The sequence below is a fragment of the Ranitomeya variabilis genome, chromosome 2 (assembly GCF_051348905.1).
Source record: "Ranitomeya variabilis isolate aRanVar5 chromosome 2, aRanVar5.hap1, whole genome shotgun sequence".
Lineage (NCBI taxonomy): Eukaryota > Metazoa > Chordata > Amphibia > Anura > Dendrobatidae > Ranitomeya > Ranitomeya variabilis.
In genome coordinates this window covers 407,788,912-407,808,564 of record NC_135233.1, presented here as the reverse complement: position 1 = coordinate 407,808,564, position 19,653 = coordinate 407,788,912, and the positions used below count along the sequence as shown (strand labels likewise).

The window sequence follows — 19,653 nt, the reverse complement described above, 5'->3', positions numbered from 1 at the left end:
TAGCGACGGCGGCATTGATAATTATTGTTCCCGCCTCAGTGGGAGTAGTTATATCACCCTCGCTGCAGTGTGCCCCATAGCCAGTACATAGCAGGCAGCCTTTCTGGCGACTAATTACTCTAGGTGCAGTACCCTGACTGACCTGAGGATAAGGGGGTGCCAGAGAGCTGCAAGTTCCAAGCCAGAACTGGGAAGTGGGATATAGATAAATCCCCTTCAGAAGGAACCAGGGGCAACCAAACAACATCGGTTCGTGACAAATTGGGGTGAATGGTGGGGATGATAAAGGTATCTTCCCCGTGAGCCGTGACATATTGGTGGCAGCGTGGTGGGATCCGTGATACTTCCCATAGCAGGGAGGATAAATATCATTTTAATAGCACTAGTGCAGGAGCTGAATTCCGGCGCCACAATTGCACATCACATGGCACTGTGACGCTGATGGGAGGGTGTTGGTATGCAAATTAACACCGCAGGCAGAGTTTTCTTCCAGGCACTGCCACCCCAGAGCCTGAAAGAACTAATTAACATAAAAGATAAAAGTCTATTTATCAACAACAAGACCGCAGCTATGAGGCAGACAGGTAGGACGAGTGTAACATTTCTGACACCTGTATTCCCATATTAATAGGTCATACACATCCTGGGGGGGGACAGATTTCCTTTAACCCCTTAATCCCGTATGACGTACTATCCCGTCAAGGTGACCTGGGACTTAATTCCCGGTGACGGGATAGTACGTCATACGCGATCGGCCGCGCTCACGGGGGGAGCGCGGCCGATCGCGGCCGGGTGTCGGCTGCATATCGCAGCTGACATCCGGCACTATGTGCCAGGAGCGGTCACGGACCGCCCCCGGCACATTAACCCCCGGCACACCGCGATCAAACATGATCGCGGTGTACCGGCGGTACAGGGAAGCATCGCGCAGGGAGGGGGCTCCCTGCGGGCTTCCCTGAGACGATCGGTACAAGGTGATGTACTCACCTCGTACCGAACGTCTTCTCCCTGCAGGCCCCGGATCCAAAATGGCCGAGGGGCTGTATCCGGGTCCTGCAGGGAGCACTTCCGGGTCGGAGCAGGCTGCAGATGAAAGCTGCAGCCTGCTCCGATGAAAGTATGATCACGGATCTGATAGAGTGCTGTGCACACTATCAGATCTGCGATCTGTGATGTCCCCCCCTGGGACAAAGTAAAAAAGTAAAAAAAAAAATTTCCACATGTGTAAAAAAAAAAAAAAAAAAATCCTAAATAAATAATAATAAAAAAAAAAATATTATTCCCATAAATACATTTCTTTATCTAAAAAAAACAAACAAAAACAATAAAAGTACACATATTTAGTATCGCCGCGTCCGTAACGACCCAACCTATAAAACTGGCCCACTAGTTAACCCCTTCAGTAAACACCGTAAGAGAAAAAAAAAAAAAACGATGCAAAAAACAACGCTTTATTACCATACCGCCGGACAAAAAGTGGAATAACACGCGATCAAAAAGACGGATATAAATAACCATGTTACCGCTGAAAACGTCATCTTGTCCCGCAAAAAACGAGCCGCCATACAGCATCATCAGCAAAAAAATAAAAAAGTTATAGTCCTCAGAATAAAGCGATGCCAAAATAATTATTTTTTCTATAAAATAGTTTTTATCGTATAAAAGCGTCAAAACATAAAAAAATGATATAAATGAGGTATCGCTGTAATCGTACTGACCCGACGAATAAAACTGCTTTATCAATTTTACCAAGCGCAGAACGGTATAAACGCCTCCCCCAAAAGAAATTCATGAATAGCTGGTTTTTGGTTATTCTGCCTCACAAAAATCGGAATAAAAAGTGATAAAAAATGGTCACGTGTCCGAAAATGTTACCAATAAAAACGTCAACTCGTCCCGCAAAAAACAAGACCTCACATGACTCTGTGGACCAAAATGTGGAAAAATTATAGGTCTCAAAATGTGGAGACGCAAAAACTTTTTTGCTATAAAAAGCGTCTTTTAGTCTGGTTTCACACTTGCGTTTTTATCTGCATGCGTTTTTTAAAAAAACCGCATGTGTGAAAAAATGCATGTAAACGCGGTAAAACGCATGCGTTTTTATAGAAAAACACAAGAAAACAAGAAAAAAACAAAAAACCCTAACCCTACCCCTAACCCTACCCCAACCTGAAATACGTGGCACTGAAATACGTGGCACTGAAATATACGTTTATATACGTATATAAGTGCCACGATATTTCAGTGGCCACGTATTTAAGTGCCACGTATTTAAGTGCCACGTATTTAAGTGCCACGTATTTAAGTGCCACGTATTTAAGTGCCACGTATTTAAGTGCCACGTATTTCAGTGCCACGTATTTCAGTGCCACGTATTTAAGTGCCACGTATTTACGTGCCACGTATTTACCAGTGCCTGAAATACGTGGCACTGAAATACGTGGCACTGAAATATCGTGGCACTGAAGTATTTACGTGCCACGTATTTTTCAGTGCCTGAAATACGTGGCACTGAAATACGTGGCACTGAATTACGTGGCACTGAAATACGTGGCACTGAAATACGTGGCACTGAAATATCGTGGCACTGAAATATCGTGGCACTGAAATATCGTGGCACTGAAATACGTGGCACTTAAATACGTGGCTCTTAAATACGTGGCTCTTAAATACGTGGCTCTTAAATACGTGGCACTTATATACGTGGCACTTATATACGTGGCACTTATATACGTGGCACTTATGACTGTCAGAAAATGTTCAGTAAACGGTTAGGGGTGAGGTTAGGGGTAGGGTTTCAGGTAGAATTGGGGAGTTTCCACTGTTCAGGCACATCAGGGGCTCTCCAAACGCGACATGGCGTCCAATCTCAATTCCAGCCAATTCTGCGTTGAAAAAGTAAAACAGTGCTCCTTCCCTTCCGAGCTCTCCCGTGCGTCCAAAAAGGGGTTTACCCCAACATATGGGGTATCAGCGTACTAGGGACAAATTGAACAACAACTTCTGGGGTCCAAGTTCTCTTGTTATCCTTGGGAAAATAAAAATTTGGGGGGCTAAAAATCATTTTTGTGGGGAAAAAAATATGTTTTATTTTCACGGCTCTGCGTTGTAAACTGTAGTGAAACACTTGGGGGTTCAAAGTTCTCACAACACATCTAGATAAGTTCCTTGGGAGGTCTAGTTTCCAATATGGGGTCACTTGTGGGGGGTTTGTACTATTTGGGTACATCAGGGGCTCTGCAAATGCAACGTGACGCCTGCAGACCAATCCATTTAAGTCTGCATTCCAAATGGCGCTCCTTCCCTTCCGAGCTCTGTCATGCGCCCAAACAGTGGTTCCCCCCCACATAGGGGGTATCAGCGTACTCAGGACAAATTGGACAACAACTTTTAGGGTCCAATTTATCCTGATACCCTTGTGAAAATACAAAACTGGGGGCTAAATTTCATTTTTGTGAAAAAAAAAAAAAAAATATTTTCACGGCTCTGCGTTATAAACTGTAGTGAAACACTTGGGGGTTCAAAGTTCTCACAACACATCTAGATAAGTTCCTTGGGGGGTCTAGTTTCCAATATGGGGTCACTTGTGGGGGGTTTGTACTGTTTGGGTACATCAGGGGCTCTGCAAATGCAACGTGACGCCTGCAGACCAATCCATTTAAGTCTGCATTCCAAATGGCGCTCCTTCCCTTCCGAGCTCTGTCATGCGCCCAAACAGTAGTCCCTCCCCACAAATGGGGTATCAGCGTACTCCAGACAAATTGGACAACAACTTTTGGGGTCCAATTTATCCTGATACCCTTGTGAAAATACAAAACTGGGGGCTAAAAAATCATTTTTGTGAAAAAAAAAAAAAAATTTTATTTTCACGGCTCTGCGTTATAAACTGTAGTGAAACACTTGGGGGTTCAAAGCTCTCAAAACACATCTAGATAAGTTCCTTAGGGGGTCTACTTTCCAAAATGGTGTCACTTGTGGGGTTTTTTAATGTTTAGGCACATCAGGGGCTCTCCAAATGCAACATGGCATCCCATCTTAATTCCAGTCAATTTTGCATTGAAAAGTCAAATAGCGCTCCTTCCCTTCCGAGCTCTGCTATGCACCCAAACAGTGGTTTACCCCCACATATGGGGTATCGTCGTACTCAGGACAAATTGCACAACAACTTTTGTGGTCTAATTTCTTCTCTTACCCTTGGGGAAATAAAAAAATGGGGGTGAAAAGATCATTTTTGTGAAAAAATATGATTTTTTATTTTTACGGCTCTGCATTATAAACTTCTGTGAAGCACTTGTTGGGTCAAAGTGCTCAACACACATCTAGATAAGTTCCTTAAGGGGTCTACTTTCCAAAATGGTGTCACTCATGGGGGGTTTCAATGTTTAGGCACATTAGGGGCTCTCCAAACGCAACATGGCGTCCCATCTCAATTCCAGTCAATTTTGCATTGAAAAGTCAAATGGCGCTCCTTCCCTTCTGAGCTCTGCCCTGCGCCCAAACAATGGTTTACACCCACATATGGGGTATCAGTGTACTCAGGACAAACTGCACAACAATTTTTGGGGTCCAATTTCTTCTCTTACCCTTGGGAAAATAAAAAATTGGGGGTGAAAAGATCATTTTTGTGAAAAAATATGATTTTTTATTTTTACGGCTCTGCATTATAAACTTCTGTGAAGCACTTGTTGGGTCAAAGTGCTCAACACACATCTAGATAAGTTCCTTAAGGGGTCTACTTTCCAAAATGGTGTCACTCGTGGGGGGTTTCAATGTTTAGGCACATTAGGGGCTCTCCAAACGCAACATGGCGTCCCATCTCAATTCGAGTCAATTTTGCATTGAAAAGTCAAATGGCGCTCCTTCCCTTCTGAGCTCTGCCCTGCGCCCAAACAATGGTTTACACCCACATATGGGGTATCAGTGTACTCAGGACAAACTGCACAACAATTTTTGGGGTCCAATTTCTTCTCTTACCCTTGGGAAAATAAAAAATTGGGGGTGAAAAGATCATTTTTGTGAAAAAATATGATTTTTTATTTTTACGGCTCTGCATTATAAACTTCTGTGAAGCACTTGTTGGGTCAAAGTGCTCAACACACATCTAGATAAGTTCCTTAAGGGGTCTACTTTCCAAAATGGTGTCACTCGTGGGGGGTTTCAATGTTTAGGCACATTAGGGGCTCTCCAAACGCAACATGGCGTCCCATCTCAATTCCAGTCAATTTTGCATTGAAAAGTCAAATGGCGCTCCTTCCCTTCTGAGCTCTGCCCTGCGCCCAAACAATGGTTTACACCCACATATGGGGTATCAGTGTACTCAGGACAAACTGCACAACAATTTTTGGGGTCCAATTTCTTCTCTTACCCTTGGGAAAATAAAAAATTGGGGGTGAAAAGATCATTTTTGTGAAAAAATATGATTTTTTATTTTTACGGCTCTGCATTATAAACTTCTGTAAAGCACTTGTTGGGTCAAAGTGCTCACCACACATCTAGATAAGTTCCTTAGGGGGTCTACTTTCCAAAATGGTGTCACTTGTTAGGGGTTTCAATGTTTAGGCACATCAGGGGCTCTCCAAATGCAACATGGCGTCCCATCTCAATTCCAGTCAATTTTGCATTGAAAAGTCAAATGGCGCTCCTTTGCTTCCAAGCTCTGCCATGCGCCCAAACTGTGGTTTACCCCCACATATGGGGTATCAGCGTACTCAGGACAAATTGTACAACAACTTTTGGGGTCTATTTTCTCCTGTTACCCTTGGTAAAATAAAACAAATTGGAGCTGAAATAAATTTTGTGTGAAAAAAAGTTAAATGTTCATTTTTATTTAAACATTCCAAAAATTCCTGTGAAACACCTGAAGGGTTAATAAACTTCTTGAAAGTGGTTTTGAGTACCTTGAGGGGTGCAGTTTTTAGAATGGTGTCACACTTGGGTATTTTCTATCATATAGACCCGTCAAAATGACTTCAAATGAGATGTGGTCCCTAAAAAAAAATGGTGTTGTAAAAATGAGAAATTGCTGGTCAACTTTTAACCCTTATAACTCCGTCACAAAAAAAAAATTTGGTTCCAAAATTGTGCTGATGTAAAGTAGACATGTGGGAAATGTTATTTATTAAGCATTTTGTGTGACATATGTCTGTGATTTAAGGGCATAAAAATTCAAAGTTGGAAAATTGCGAAATTTTCAAAATTTTCGCCAAATATTCATTTTTTTCACAAATAAACGCAAGTTATATCGAAGAAATTTTACCACTAACATGAAGTACAATATGTCACAAGAAAACAATGTCAGAATCGCCAAGATCCGTTGAAGCGTTCCAGAGTTATAACCTCATAAAGGGACAGTGGTCAGAATTGTAAAAATTGGCCCGGTCATTAACGTGCAAACCACCCTCGGGGCTTAAGGGGTTAATCACATGATTAATATTAATATAAAAATAATCCTATCTCCTGACCCCACAGTCCCTATCCCTTATACCCAAAGTCCCTTTTTCTCATCCTGACAGTACCTATCCCTCATCCTCATAGTTCATATATATTGTTCTCCCCTTCCTGTCCATCATTACCATAGACCATCCCTACAGTCCCTATCACTCGTCCTCACAGTCCCTATCCCTCGTCCATAACCCTTATCCCCAAATTCCTTATTTCTCGTCCTCACAGTCCATATCTCCCATGTTCAGTCCCTGTCCATCATCCTCATAGTTCCTATCCCCCATCCCCACAGTCCCAGCTATTTGTATGCATCGTCCTCACAGTCCCTTTTCATCATCCTCATAGTCCTCATCCCCACAGTCCCTGCTGTCCGTATCCGTCATCCTCACAGTCCCTGTCCATCATCCTCATAGTCCCTACCCCCATGCCCACAGTCACAGCTGTCCGTATTCATCATCCTCACAGTCCCTGTCCATCATCCTCATAGTCCCTACCCCCATGCCCACAGTCGCAGCTGTCCGTATTCATCGTCCTCACAGTCCCTGTCCATCATCCTCAGTCCCTATCCCCCATCCCCACAGTCCCAGCTGTTTGTATCCATCGTCCTCACAGTCCCTTTCCATCATGCTCATAGTCCCTACCCCCATCCCCACAGTCCTTGCTGCCCGTATCCATCTTCCTCAGTCACTTTCTATCATCCTCAGTCCCTATCCCCCATCCCCACAGTCCCAGCTGTTTGTATCCATCGTCCTCACAGTCCCTTTCCATCATGCTCATAGTCCCTACCCCCATCCCCACAGTCCTTGCTGCCCGTATCCATCTTCCTCAGTCAATTTCTATCATCCTCAGTCCCTATCCCCCATCCCCACAGTCCCAGCTGTTTGTATCCATCGTCCTCACAGTCCCTTTCCATCATGCTCATAGTCCCTACCCCCATCCCCACAGTCCTTGCTGCCCGTATCCATCTTCCTCAGTCAATTTCTATCATCCTCAGTCCCTATCCCCCATCCCCACAGTCCCAGCTGTTTGTATCCATCGTCCTCACAGTCCCTTTCCATCATGCTCATAGTCCCTACCCCATCCCCACAGTCCCTGCTGTCTGTATCCATCGTCCTCACAGTCCCTTTCCATCATGCTCATAGTCCCTACCCCCATCCCCACAGTCTCTGCTGTCTGTATCCATCGTCCTCACAGTCCCTATTCCTTACTCTACACATATTTTGGTGATATTAATGTGTGTTTGGACCTGACAAAGCTTCTTCTATCTGATGTTCGATATTTATGAGATAACTGAGAGACAGATCAATAGAATGATCCATATCCGGGAACGCCTTGTATATTTCAGCAGGACAATAGTAAACCACATCCTGCCTTCATCACAACAGCACAGGTCCATAGAAGAATTCAGTGATGCAGTCCAGATCGTTCACCAATAGAAAACATTTGTTGTATTGTGAAACGAAAAATCCGGCAAAGACCCCGAGTCTGACATCAGACAAGAAAGGGATAACATTCTCCTCCAAAACTCCAGTGATTGTCTCCTCACTTCCCCAGCATTTACAGTCTGTTGTAAGAAGAGGAGGAGATGCTGCACAATGGAGGACACCTGTGACTCTAGTCACTTCTCACGGCCAAGCCGTGAGAGTGGTCAAAGAGTCTAAGGTCAGAAGCCAGGAGGGTACATCATAAACATAAGGAAGAGACAAAAGCGTAGTCAGGTAACGTTCTGAGGTCAGAGTTTAGGGAGGATAACAGATCAGAGCTGAAGGGGTTAAACAGGCGGATGGTCAGAATGAAGTCCAAGGTCAGGCAACAGATCAAACATATAGAACTCAAGACACAGAAAAGCACAAACATTCGTATGCCTGGCAGTGGTCTGGGAAACTCAGCTCAGTTAAGAAGCATGGCCATTAACTGGAATAGTGAACACATGAGACAGCCGACGCCTCACAGTCTCAGATTGCATAGTCGAGCTGTCAATCAACACGCTGACAGCTTAGCACGCCCCTGTACCGGATTGGATGGCCAAGCTGTCAATCACAGTACTGACAGCTTCAGCACACCCCTATACCAGATTTGACGGCCAAGCTGTCAGCAACTGCATCCCAGACACCCTGAGGGGTGGAACCGTGACAACACCAAGCATAATGGAGGACACTGCCCGGGCACAATTGTGGACATGGCTCGGCCATAATGGAGGACACTGCCCAGGCTCAATTGTGGACACGGCTTGGCCATAATGGAAGACACTGCCTGGCACAATTGTGGACACGGCTCGGCCATAATGGAGGAGACTGCCTGGGCACAATTGTGAACATGGCTCGGCCATAATGGAGGACATTGCCGGGGCACAATTGTGGACACAGCTTGGCCATAATGGAAGACACTGCCCGGGCACAATTGTGGACACGGCTCAGCCATAATGGAGGACACTGCCTGGGCACAATTGTGGACACGGCTTGGCCATAATGGAAGACACTGCCTGGGCAAAATTGTGGACACGGCTTGGCCATAATGGAGGACACTGCCCTGGCACAATTGTGGACATGGCTTGGCCATAATGGAGGACACTGCCCTGGCACAATTGTGGACACGCCTTGGCCATAATGGAGGACACTGCCCTGGCACAATTGTGGACACGCCTTGGCCATAATGGAGGACACTGCCCTGACACAATTGTGGACATGGCTTGGCCATAATGGAGGACACTGCCCTGGCACAATTGTGGACACGCCTTGGCCATAATGGAGGACACTGCCCTGGCACAATTGTGGACATGGCTTGGCCATAATGGAGGACACTGCCCATGCACAATTGTGGACACGGCTTGGCCATAATGGATGACACTGCCCAGGCACAATTGTGGACATGGCCCAGATATAATAGTGGACACGGTCCGAGCACAATGATGGACTCGGCCAGAGCATAATGGAGGACACTGCCCGGGCACAATTGTGGACCCGGCCCAGACATGATGGTGGACACAGTCCCAGCACAATGATGGACACGGCCCAAGCACAATAGGGGCCACGGCCCGGGCACAATGGTGGTCACAGCCCAAGCACAATGGTGAACACAGCCCAGGCATAGTGGTGCACATGGCCAGAACACAATGGGGAGAACAGCCAGAGCATAATGGAGGACATGGCCCATGCACAATTGTGGACACAGTCTGGGTACAATGATGAACATGGTTCATGCATGATGGTGGACCTGGCCAGGACACGATTGTTCTGAGATATGTGTCTTTATCATCAATTTGTAAGCTGGTTATTTTTTTTAAGTGAAATGGAAAAATGTCCAACATTCAACTTCTGATCTGTTCTCTGTTCTGTGTTATAGCTCAGGCAATCAGGAGGAACTATGATAGCCTGTATAAAAGCCAAGGCAAGGAATGCCACAGCCATTTTATGATGATTTAGTATAGTGAGAGGACATCAGAGCTCACAGTTTTATCCATATAGATAGATGGAGTAATGTCATGATTCTCAATGGCGAGAGAACATAGCCCAGCATATATGAGAACTAGCTCTTGGAAGATGGAAACTATATTGACCATGAACTAAACCTGCCGCACAACTAGAAGTGGCCGGGTAGCATGCCTACGTTTTTTTATCCCTAGATGCCCAGCGCCAGCCGGAGAACTACCTAATCCTAGCAGAGGAAAAGACAGTCCTGGCTCACCTCTAGAGAAATTTCCCCAAAAGGCAGACAGAGGCCCCCACATATATTGGCGGTGATTATAGATGAAATGACAAACGTAGTATGAAAATAGGTTTAGCAAAATCGAGGTCCGCTTACTAGATAACAGGAAGACAGAAAGGGCACTTTCATGGTCAGCAGAAAACCCTATCAAAACACCATCCAGAAATTACTTTAAGACTCTAGCATTAACTCATAACACCAGAGTGGCAATTTCCGATCACAAGAGCTTTCCAGACACAGTAACAAAACAGCAGCTGTGAACAGGAACAAAATGCAAAAACACACAAGGACAAAAGTCCAACTTAGCTGGGAGTTGTCTGGTAGCAGGAACATGCACAGAAAGGCTTCTGATTACATTGTTGACCGGCATGAAACTGACAGAGGAGCAAGGTTATATAGCGACTCCCACATCCTGATAGGAGCAGGTGAACAGAGGGGATGATGCACACAAGTTCAATTCCACAAGTGGCCACCGGGGGAGCCCAGAATCCAATTTCACAACAGTACCCCCCCCTCAAGGAGGGGGCACCGAACCCTCACCAGAACCACCAGGGCGATCAGGATGAGCCCTATGAAAGGCACGGACAAGATCGGAGGCATGAACATCAGAGGCAGTGACCCAAGAATTATCCTCCTGACCGTATCCTGTTGTGAATTTACTTTTTGCTCCCTCTAGTGGTTACTAGTTTTTTGACTCTGGTTTTTCTGTCATTCCTTTTATCCGCACGTGGGTCGTTAGTTAAGGGTGTTGCTATTTAAGCTCCCTGGACCTTCAGTTCAATGCCTGGCAACGTAGTTATCAGAGCTAGTCTGCTGTGCTCTTGTCTACTGATCCTGGTTCCAGTTATATCAGCTAAGTCCGCTTTTTGCTTTTTGCTATTTTGTTTTGGTTTTGTATTTTTGTCCAGCTTGTTCCAAATATATATCCTGACCTTTGCTGGAAGCTCTAGGGGGCTGGTGTTCTCCCCCCGGACCGTTAGACGGTTCGGGGGTTCTTGAATTTCCAGTGTGGATTTTGATAGGGTTTTTGTTGACCATATAAGTTACCTTTCTTTATTCTGCTATCAGTAAGCGGGCCTCTCTGTGCTAAACCTGGTTCATTTCTGTGTTTGTCATTTCCTCTTACCTCACCGTTATTATTTGTGGGGGGCTTCTATCTAGCTTTGGGGTCCCCTTCTCTGGAGGCAAGAAAGGTCTTTTGTTTTCCTCTACTAGGGGTAGCTAGATTCTCCGGCTGGAGCGTGTCATCTAGAATCAACGTAGGAATGATCCCCGGCTACTTCTAGTGTTGGCGTTAGGAGTAGATATATGGTCAACCCAGCTACCACTGCCCTATGAGCTGGATTTTTGTATTCTGCAGACTTCCACGTTCCTCTGAGACCCTCGCCATTGGGGTCATAACAGTTTGCCAGGCCAGTATTAAATGTTTAATGCATTGCAGAAGAGGGATTATAAGAAAGAAGATTCTGAGTTTTTTTTTTTTTTCTTCTTCCCCTTTACCTCAGAGTGGCTATGCTTGCTGCAGACATGAATGTCCAGACCTTGATTACAAGTGTGGACCAGCTGGCTACTCGTGTGCAGGGCATACAAGACTATGTTATCAGTAATCCTAGGTCAGAACCTAAAATACCGATTCCTGAACTGTTTTCCGGAGACAGGTTTAAGTTTAGGAATTTTGTGAATAATTGTAAATTGTTTTTGTCCCTGAGACCCTGTTCATCTGGAGACTCTGCTCAGCAAGTAAAAATTGTTATTTCGTTCTTACGGGGCGACCCTCAGGATTGGGCTTTTTCGCTGGCGCCAGGAGATCCGGCATTGGCTGATATTAATGCGTTTTTTCTGGCGCTCGGTTTACTTTATGAGGAACCCAATCTTGAGATTCAGGCAGAAAAGGCCTTGCTGGCTATGTCTCAGGGGCAGGACGAGGCTGAAGTGTACTGCCAAAAATTTCGGAAATGGTCCGTGCTGACACATTGGAACGAGTGTGCACTGGCCGCTAATTTTAGAAATGGCCTTTCTGAAGCCATTAAGAATGTTATGGTGGGTTTTCCCATTCCCACAGGTCTGAATGATACTATGGCACTGGCTATTCAAATTGACCGGCGGTTGCGGGAGCGCAAAACCGCAAATTCCCTCATGGTGTTGTCTGAACAGACACCTAATTCGGTGCAATGTGATAGAAAAATCGCAAATTCCCTCATGGTGTTGTCTGAACAGACACCTGATTTAATGCAATGTGATAGAATCCTGACTAGAAATGAGCGGAAAATTCATAGACGCCGGAATGGCTTGTGCTACTACTGTGGTGATTCTACACATGTTATCTCAGCATGCTCTAAACGTATAGCTAAGGTTGTTAGTCCTGTCACCGTTGGTAATTTGCAACCTAAATTTATTCTGTCTGTAACTTTGATTTGCTCACTGTCGTCTTTTCCTGTCATGGCGTTTGTAGATTCAGGTGCTGCCCTGAGTCTTATGGATCTGTCATTTGCTAAGCACTGTGGTTTTACTCTTGAACCATTAGAAAATCCTATTCCTCTTAGGGGTATTGATGCTACGCCATTGGCAGCAAATAAACCGCAGTATTGGACACAGGTTACCATGTGCATGACTCCTGAACACCGCGAGGTGATACGTTTCCTGGTTTTACATAAAATGCATGATTTGGTTGTTTTAGGGCTGCCATGGTTACAGACCCATAATCCAGTCCTGGACTGGAAGGCTATGTCAGTCTCAAGTTGGGGCTGTCGTGGTATTCATGGGGATTCCCTGCCTGTGTCTATTGCTTCTTCTACGCCTTCGGAAGTTCCGGAGTATTTGTCTGATTATCAGGATGTCTTCAGTGAGTCTGAGTCCAGTGCACTGCCTCCTCATAGGGACTGTGACTGTGCTATAGATTTGATCCCAGGCAGTAAATTTCCTAAGGGAAGACTGTTTAATCTGTCGGTACCTGAACATACCGCTATGCGTTCATATATCAAGGAGTCTCTAGAGAAAGGACATATTCGTCCGTCTTCTTCCCCTCTTGGTGCGGGATTCTTTTTTGTGGCAAAAAAGGACGGATCTTTGAGACCTTGTATTGATTATCGGCTTTTAAATAAGATCACTGTCAAATTTCAGTATCCTTTACCGCTGTTGTCTGACTTGTTTGCCCGGATTAAAGGTGCCAAGTGGTTCACCAAGATAGATCTTCGTGGTGCGTACAACCTTGTGCGCATTAAGCAAGGTGATGAATGGAAAACCGCATTCAATACGCCCGAAGGTCATTTTGAGTACTTGGTGATGCCTTTTGGGCTCTCCAATGCGCCTTCAGTTTTTCAGTCCTTTATGCATGACATTTTCCGGAAGTATCTGGATAAATTTTTGATTGTTTATCTGGATGATATTTTGGTTTTTTCTGATAATTGGGATTCGCATGTGGAGCAGGTCAGGTTGGTCTTTAAAATTTTGCGTGAAAATTCTTTGTTTGTCAAGGGCTCAAAGTGTCTCTTTGGTGTACAGAAGGTTCCCTTTTTGGGGTTCATTTTTTCCCCTTCTGCTGTGGAGATGGACCCAGTCAAGGTCCGAGCTATTCTTGATTGGACTCAGCCCTCGTCAGTTAAGAGTCTACAGAAGTTCTTGGGTTTCGCTAACTTCTACCGTCGTTTTATCGCTAATTTTTCTAGCATTGTGAAACCTTTGACGGATATGACCAAGAAGGGCTCCGATGTAGCTAACTGGGCTCCTGCTGCCGTGGAGGCTTTCCAGGAGTTGAAACGCCGGTTTACTTCGGCGCCTGTTTTGTGCCAGCCCGATGTCTCACTTCCCTTTCAGGTTGAGGTGGATGCTTCAGAGATTGGAGCAGGGGCCGTTTTGTCGCAGAGAGGCCCTGGTTGCTCTGTTATGAAACCTTGTGCCTTTTTCTCTAGGAAGTTTTCGCCTGCCGAGCGAAATTATGATGTGGGCAATCGGGAGTTGTTGGCCATGAAATGGGCATTTGAGGAGTGGCGTCATTGGCTCGAGGGTGCTAAGCATCGTGTGGTGGTCTTGACTGATCACAAAAATCTGATGTATCTCGAGTCTGCTAAACGCCTTAATCCGAGACAGGCCCGCTGGTCATTGTTTTTCTCCCGCTTTGATTTTGTTGTCTCGTATTTACCAGGTTCAAAGAATGTGAAGGCCGATGCTCTTTCTAGGAGCTTTGTGCCTGATGCTCCTGGAGTCGCTGATCCTGTTGGTATTCTTAAAGATGGAGTTATCTTGTCAGCTATTTCTCCGGATCTGCGACGTGTGTTGCAGAGATTTCAGGCTGATAGGCCTGAGTCTTGTCCACCTGACAGACTGTTTGTCCCGGATAAGTGGACCAGCAGAGTCATTTCCGAGGTTCATTCCTCGGTGTTGGCAGGTCACCCGGGAATTTTTGGCACCAGAGATCTGGTGGCCAGGTCCTTTTGGTGGCCTTCCTTGTCAAGGGATGTGCGGTCATTTGTGCAGTCCTGTGGGACTTGTGCTCGAGCTAAGCCTTGCTGTTCTCGTGCCAGCGGTTTGCTCTTGCCCTTGCCTGTCCCGAAGAGACCTTGGACACATATCTCCATGGATTTCATTTCTGATCTTCCGCTATCCCAGGGCATGTCCGTTATCTGGGTGATATGTGATCGCTTCTCAAAGATGGTCCATTTGGTTCCTTTGCCTAAGCTGCCTTCCTCTTCCGATCTGGTTCCTGTGTTTTTCCAGAACGTGGTTCGTTTGCACGGCATCCCTGAGAATATTGTGTCAGACAGAGGATCCCAGTTCGTTTCCAGATTCTGGCGATCCTTTTGTAGTAGGATGGGCATTGATTTGTCGTTTTCGTCTGCTTTCCATCCTCAGACTAATGGACAGACGGAGCGAACCAATCAGACTTTGGAGGCTTATTTGAGGTGTTTTGTCTCTGCTGATCAGGACGATTGGGTGACATTCTTGCCGTTGGCTGAGTTTGCCCTTAATAATCGGGCTAGTTCCGCCACCTTGGTTTCGCCTTTTTTCTGCAACTCTGGTTTCCATCCTCGCTTTTCTTCGGGTCATGTGGAGCCTTCTGACTGTCCTGGGGTGGATTCTGTGGTGGATAGGTTGCAGCGGATCTGGAATCATGTGGTGGACAACTTGAAGTTGTCACAGGAGAGGGCTCAGCGCTTTGCCAACCGCCGCCGCGGTGTGGGTCCCCGACTACGCGTTGGGGATTTGGTATGGCTTTCTTCCCGCTTTGTTCCTATGAAGGTCTCCTCTCCCAAATTTAAACCTCGTTTTATTGGGCCTTACAAGATATTGGAAATCCTTAATCCTGTATCTTTTCGTCTGGATCTTCCTGTGTCGTTTGCTATTCACAATGTATTTCATAGGTCCTTGTTGCGGCGGTACATTGTGCCTATAGTTCCTTCTGCTGAGCCTCCTGCTCCGGTGTTGGTTGAGGGCGAGTTGGAGTACGTGGTGGAGAAGATCTTGGATTCTCGCCTCTCCAGGCGGAGGCTTCAGTACCTGGTCAAGTGGAAGGGCTATGGTCAGGAGGATAATTCCTGGGTGGTCGCCTCTGATGTTCATGCGGCCGATTTAGTTCGTGCCTTTCATGCCGCTCATCCTGATCGCCCTGGTGGTCGTGGTGAGGGTTCGGTGACCCCTCACTAAGGGGGGGTACTGTTGTGAATTTACTTTTTGCTCCCTCTAGTGGTTACTAGTTTTTTGACTCTGGTTTTTCTGTCATTCCTTTTATCCGCACCTGGGTCGTTAGTTAAGGGTGTTGCTATTTAAGCTCCCTGGACCTTCAGTTCAATGCCTGGCAACGTAGTTATCAGAGCTAGTCTGCTGTGCTCTTGTCTACTGATCCTGGTTCCAGTTATATCAGCTAAGTCCGCTTTTTGCTTTTTGCTATTTTGTTTTGGTTTTGTATTTTTGTCCAGCTTGTTCCAAATATATATCCTGACCTTTGCTGGAAGCTCTAGGGGGCTGGTGTTCTCCCCCCGGACCGTTAGACGGTTCGGGGGTTCTTGAATTTCCAGTGTGGATTTTGATAGGGTTTTTGTTGACCATATAAGTTACCTTTCTTTATTCTGCTATCAGTAAGCGGGCCTCTCTGTGCTAAACCTGGTTCATTTCTGTGTTTGTCATTTCCTCTTACCTCACCGTTATTATTTGTGGGGGGCTTCTATCCAGCTTTGGGGTCCCCTTCTCTGGAGGCAAGAAAGGTCTTTTGTTTTCCTCTACTAGGGGTAGCTATATTCTCCGGCTGGAGCGTGTCATCTAGAATCAACGTAGGAATGATCCCCGGCTACTTCTAGTGTTGGCGTTAGGAGTAGATATATGGTCAACCCAGCTACCACTGCCCTATGAGCTGGATTTTTGTATTCTGCAGACTTCCACGTTCCTCTGAGACCCTCGCCATTGGGGTCATAACAGTATCCCTTCCATTTGACCAGATACTGGAGTTTCCGTCTGGAAACACGAGAGTCTAAGATCTTCTCCACAACGTACTCCAACTCACCCTCAACCAACACCGGAGCAGGAGGCTCAATGGAAGGCACAACCGGTACCTCATACCTGCGCAACAATGACCGATGAAAAACATTATGAATCGAAAAGGATGCAGGGAGGTCCAAACGGAAGGACACAGGGTTAAGAATCTCCAATATCTTGTACGGGCCGATGAACCGAGGCTTAAACTTAGGAGAAGACACCCTCATAGGGACAAAACGAGAAGACAACCACACCAAGTCCCCAACACAAAGCCGAGGACCAACACGACGACGGCGGTTGGCAAAAAGCTGAGTCTTCTCCTGGGACAACTTCAAATTGTCCACCACCTGCCCCCAAATCTGATGCAACCTCTCCACCACAGCATCCACTCCAGGACAATCTGAAGATTCCACTTGACCGGAGGAAAATCGAGGATGAAACCCCGAATTACAGAAAAACGGGGACACCAAGGTGGCAGAGCTGGCCCGATTATTGAGGGCGAACTCCGCCAAAGGCAAAAAAGCAACCCAATCATCCTGATCCGCAGACACAAAACACCTCAAATATGTCTCCAAGGTCTGATTAGTCCGCTCGGTCTGGCCATTAGTCTGAGGATGGAAAGCAGACGAAAAAGACAAATCTATGCCCATCCTAGCACAGAATGCCCGCCAAAATCTAGACACGAATTGGGTCCCTCTGTCAGAAACGATATTCTCCGGAATACCATGCAAACGAACAACATTTTGAAAAAACAGAGGAACCAACTCGGAAGAAGAAGGCAACTTAGGCAAGGGAACCAGATGGACCATCTTAGAGAAACGGTCACACACCACCCAGATGACAGACATCTTCTGAGAAACAGGCAGATCCGAAATAAAATCCATCGAGATGTGAGTCCAAGGCCTCTTCGGGATAGGCAAGGGTAACAACAATCCACTAGCCCGAGAACAACAAGGCTTGGCCCGAGCACAAACGTCACAAGACTGCACAAAGCCTCGCACATCTCGTGACAGGGAAGGCCACCAGAAGGACCTTGCCACCAAATCCCTGGTACCAAAGATTCCAGGATGACCTGCCAACGCAGAAGAATGAACCTCAGAGATGACTCTACTGGTCCAATCATCAGGAACAAACAGTCTACCAGGTGGGCAACGATCAGGTCTATCCGCCTGAAACTCCTGCAAGGCCCGCCGCAGGTCTGGAGAAACGGCAGACAATATCACTCCATCTTTAAGGATACCTGTGGGCTCAGAATTACCAGGGGAGTCAGGCTCAAAACTCCTAGAAAGGGCATCCGCCTTAACATTCTTAGAACCCGGTAGGTACGACACCACAAAATTAAACCGAGAGAAAAACAACGACCAGCGCACCTGTCTAGGATTCAGGCGCCTGGCAGACTCAAGGTAAATTAAATTTTTGTGGTCAGTCAATACCACCACCTGATGTCTGGCCCCCTCAAGCCAGTGACGCCACTCCTCAAAAGCCCACTTCATGGCCAAAAGCTCCCGATTCCCAATATCATAATTCCGCTCGGCGGGCGAAAATTTACGGGAAAAAAAAGCACAAGGTCTCATCACGGAGCAGTCGGAACTTCTCTGCGACAACACCGCCCCAGCTCCGATTTCAGAAGCGTCGACCTCAACCTGAAAAGGAAGAGCAACATCAGGCTGACGCAACACTGGGGCGGAAGAAAAGCGGCGCTTGAGCTCCCGAAAGGCCTCCACAGCATCAGGGGACCAATCAGCAACATCAGCACCCTTCTTAGTCAAATCAGTCAATGGTTTTACAACATCAGAAAAACCAGCAATAAATCGACGATAAAAGTTAGCAAAGCCCAAAAATTTCTGAAGACTCTTAAGAGAAGAGGGTTGCGTCCAATCACCAATAGCCTGAACCTTGACAGGATCCATCTCGATGGAAGAGGGGAAAAAATGTATCCCAAGAAGGAAATCTTTTGAACCCCAAAAACACACTTAGAACCCTTCACACACAAGGAATTGGACCGTAAAACCTGAAAAACCCTCCTGACCTGCTGGACATGAGAGTCCCAGTCATCCGAAAAAATCAGAATATCATCCAGATACACAATCATAAATTTATCCAAATAATCGCGGAAAATGTCATGCATAAAGGACTGGAAGACTGAAGGGGCATTTGAAAGACCAAAAGGCATCACCAAATACTCAAAATGGCCCTCGGGCGTATTAAATGCGGTTTTCCACTCATCCCCCTGCTTGATTCGCACCAAATTATACGCCCCACGGAGATCAATCTTAGAGAACCACTTGGCCCCCTTTATACGAGCAAACAAATCAGTAAGCAGTGGTAACGGATATTGATATTTAACCGTGATTTTATTCAAAAGTCGATAATCAATACACGGCCTCAAAGAGCCGTCTTTCTTAGACACAAAGAAAAAACCGGCTCCTAAGGGAGATGACGAAGGACGAATATGTCCCTTTTCCAAGGACTCCTTTATATATTCTCGCATAGCAGCGTGTTCAGGCACAGACAGATTAAATAAACGACCCTTAGGGTATTTACTACCCGGAATCAAGTCTATGGCACAATCGCACTCCCGGTGCGGAGGTAGTGAACCAACCTTGGGTTCTTCAAAAACGTCACGAAAGTCAGACAAGAATTCAGGAATCTCAGAGGGAATAGATGATGAAATGGAAACCAAAGGTACGTCCCCATGAGTTCCTTTACATCCCCAGCTTAACACAGACATAGCTCTCCAGTCGAGGACTGGGTTATGAGATTGCAGCCATGGCAATCCCAGCACCAAAACATCATGTAGATTATACAGCACCAGAAAGCGAATAACCTCCTGGTGATCCGGATTAACACGCATAGTCACTTGTGTCCAGTATTGTGGTTTATTACTAGCCAATGGGGTGGAGTCAATCCCTTTCAGAGGTATCGGAGCCTCCAATGGCTCCAAATCATACCCACAGCGTTTGGCAAAGGACCAATCCATAAGACTCAAAGCAGCGCCAGAGTCGACATAGGCGTCCGCGGTAATAGATGACAAAGAACAAA

At 46.1% G+C, this 19,653-nt stretch overlaps 1 protein-coding gene across 2 annotated transcripts in view; it reads left to right on the top strand.

Moving 5' to 3' along the window:
- The window catches only part of DIAPH2 (diaphanous related formin 2), a 1,729,654-nt gene that overhangs the window by 1,377,093 nt on the left and 332,908 nt on the right, over nt 1-19,653 (top strand). The window lies entirely within an intron of this gene.